At 42.4% G+C, this 2,839-nt stretch overlaps 1 pseudogene; it reads left to right on the top strand.

Moving 5' to 3' along the window:
- The first annotated feature begins 1,510 nt into the window (after positions 1 to 1,510).
- Positions 1,511 to 2,413, top strand: LOC120851307 (annotated as a pseudogene).
- Positions 2,414 to 2,839: the final 426 nt, after the last annotated feature.

Raw genomic sequence — 2,839 nt, 5'->3', positions numbered from 1 at the left:
TGCACAGCTGTGTCCTCAGGTGACCTTAGGCAGCAGGGAGCCAATTAAAGGTTCATAAATATTCTATCTATGCATACATATGATTATAATAGATTGAATTATGGGAAAGACATGTACAATAGAGCTGTGGTTATGTAACTTGAAGAAAAAGTGAAAGTCACTCAGTCATGTCCTACTCTTTGCGAACCCATGGACTAAGTCCATGGAATTCTCTACTCACAGGAGTGGGTAGCCTTTCTCTTCTCCTGGAGATCTCCCTGACACAAAGATTGAACCCAGGTCTCCCGCATTGCAGGCAGATTCTTTACCAACTGAGGCACAAGGGAATTAAAAGATTACTGGAGTGGGTTGCCTATCCCTTCTCCAGCAGATCCTCCCTACCCAGGAATCAAACTGGGATCTCTTTCATTACAGACTGTCAATCAAAACTCTCAGTCCACGCCCACCTGGATGAACATCTAAAAGCCCTGTCTTGAAAAACCTGCATGCCTCATCATTAGGGCACCAGAGCCTCTCTTGGCTTGGTCCACCTCTCTGCTGAGGTGTTCTTTATGTTCTTCCTTCAATAAACCAGGGTCCAGTGCCTCTCTTGGCTTGGCGCATCTCTCCCTTGAGCTGTTTTTCCAGTTGTTTCATCAATAATCTTTTTTTTGTCATGGGTAAGACCTCAGATTCCTCTTTGTATCCTTACCAAGAACAGAGGCCCACAGGGGAGGGTCCTTTTCAATGCTCCCTCTATCCATTAATAAGTAACTGCATATATCATAATGGATTTGTCTATTTTGCTTTGCATTCTTTCAGTTTTGAAATTTTGAGATTTTTTTTTTAGTTGCTTTCACTTTTAACGTTGTTATATATTCATTGGAAATTTATTTCTTTATCCTTGAATAACGATCTTCTGGACCTAGTGTTTTTGTATTAAAATCTGTTTCTTCCCATATTAATATAAATATTCCAGCTTTTTAAAAAAGTAGATTGGCTTTTTCCATCATTTCAGTTTAACTCATGTATATCTTTATAATTAAAGTGGATTTCTTATAAATAGCATATAGGTGGATTTTTTTCCACTTTGAAAATCTTTACCTTTTGTTGGAGTGTTTAGACAGATAACTTTAATGGAGTCATTGAGGCTCTTGATTAAAATTTATCTAACTGCTAGTTGTTTTTTTGTTAGTCACATCAGATTTTGTCTTCTGTGTTCTTTTGGATTGATTATTTTTAATTTCTTTTTTCTCCACAATTGTCTTAATTTTTTTCTCTTTTAAAAATTGTAGGGGCCCCATGTGGTCTGGGCATGCCGAGTGGAGATGACAGCGGCCTGAGCGGGAACCAGAGTACCAGTACAGAATGGTGCTGAGTAGCCTAGTGGACCTTTGGTGGCCAAGGGCAGGGCTGGAAAAGGGTCTGGCCCAGTGGAACCATGGCAGCAAAGCTGCCAGGTCCTTCATGATGAAAGATTTGGAGACACTTCTATCTCCTTTGTATAGTTGATCATTTGGGTGGTGAAGAGATGGCTGACAGTATCAAAACCTTTCTTCAGGGCCTTCCCAGGGGAATCAAAGACTCCATCTGGGGAATTTCTATTAATGCCATCTCAAAGCTAGATGCTTGAATTCAGCAAGAGAGAGAGGAACAGTGGAAAAAGAACAAGCAGGATCCTGGTTCAGAGGACAGTCCAGAGTATAGTAAGGAAGCAGGAGTGTGAACCATGTATTGCCAGTAGAATTTTTCAGTGCTGTACTTGGAATAGTGGAGTTGTTTTGGTTCAGTCTCCTCTTGTTTTATCGAGTGTTTGTTCCTGTGCTTCAGTCAGTAATGGCCCAAATTACTGGTGACCCATCATGACATGGGAACGTTTGTTAGCAGTTGGAATGCTTCCTCACATAAATTTCAGTGTTCTTTGGATGCTTCTTCTGTTTGTGTTTAGCAAAGCTGCAAACGCTATTTTGTTTCAGAATGTAGCTGAGCTGGCATTTGAGGTATCAGAGAGGAAGCCTCACTCATTCCCTAGCATCAGCTGAATAATAGCTGATATGCTCTTCAACCTTGTGCTGCGGGCTCTCTTCCTCCTCCAGAGGATGTTTGTGAGTCTCTTTCCCATCTATCTTGCTGGTCAGTTGGTTGGCCTCCTGTATATATCTCTTCTCTACTCAATACACTGCTTCAAATATCATTGGTTCAATAAAGGAACTGAAATACATCAGAGGTTGTCAAACATAAAAGAAATTGGCTTTACTACTTTGGATTCAGTTTGCTCTTGGTTTTCTCACAGCGATGAAGTCCTCCTACACAGTCAATGGATGTCTCTTGTCTGTCCTCTTTCTTTTATTCATTTTCAGCACCAATGAAGCAAAGATCTCTGCAAAAGCATATCTTTTCCAATTGCACCTCTTCTCCTTCGTGGTTGTCTTAAGCAACAGAGTCCTCCATAAGATGGTCTACCTGCAGTCTGCCCTCAGTAGCTCCACTTCTGCAGAGAAGTTCCCCTCACCTCACCCATCTCCTGCAAACTGAAGCTGCTGCTGGTCCCTGGAGTCATCTGCCATCCAGTGGAGATGGGTGGGACAGGAAGGACTCCCTGGCAGTTCTTTACCTTGTTCACCTCCCCAACTAGGGAAGGCAGGACCCACTGTGCCAAGGGCCCTGTGCATGATCCTGTCCCTCTGAGGAATGGGGATTTTTGTCTCTGGTGCAGGTAAGGCAGAATCTCCCTGCATGGATTTTAAACACCAGTGAAAAGTGAAAGGACCACAAGTTTTTCTGCAGCTCTTTTCTAGCATTGGCCAGCCCCACATCTGGACTAAATTTAGGACTTTTCCTCCCTGTGCCATTTAACCTC

This window comes from Oryx dammah, unplaced genomic scaffold, assembly GCF_014754425.2.
Source record: "Oryx dammah isolate SB20612 unplaced genomic scaffold, SCBI_Odam_1.1 HiC_scaffold_25, whole genome shotgun sequence".
Classification (NCBI taxonomy): domain Eukaryota; kingdom Metazoa; phylum Chordata; class Mammalia; order Artiodactyla; family Bovidae; genus Oryx; species Oryx dammah.
The sequence above is the reverse complement of the archived record's forward strand: the minus strand, read 5'-3'. Positions and strand labels throughout refer to the sequence as shown.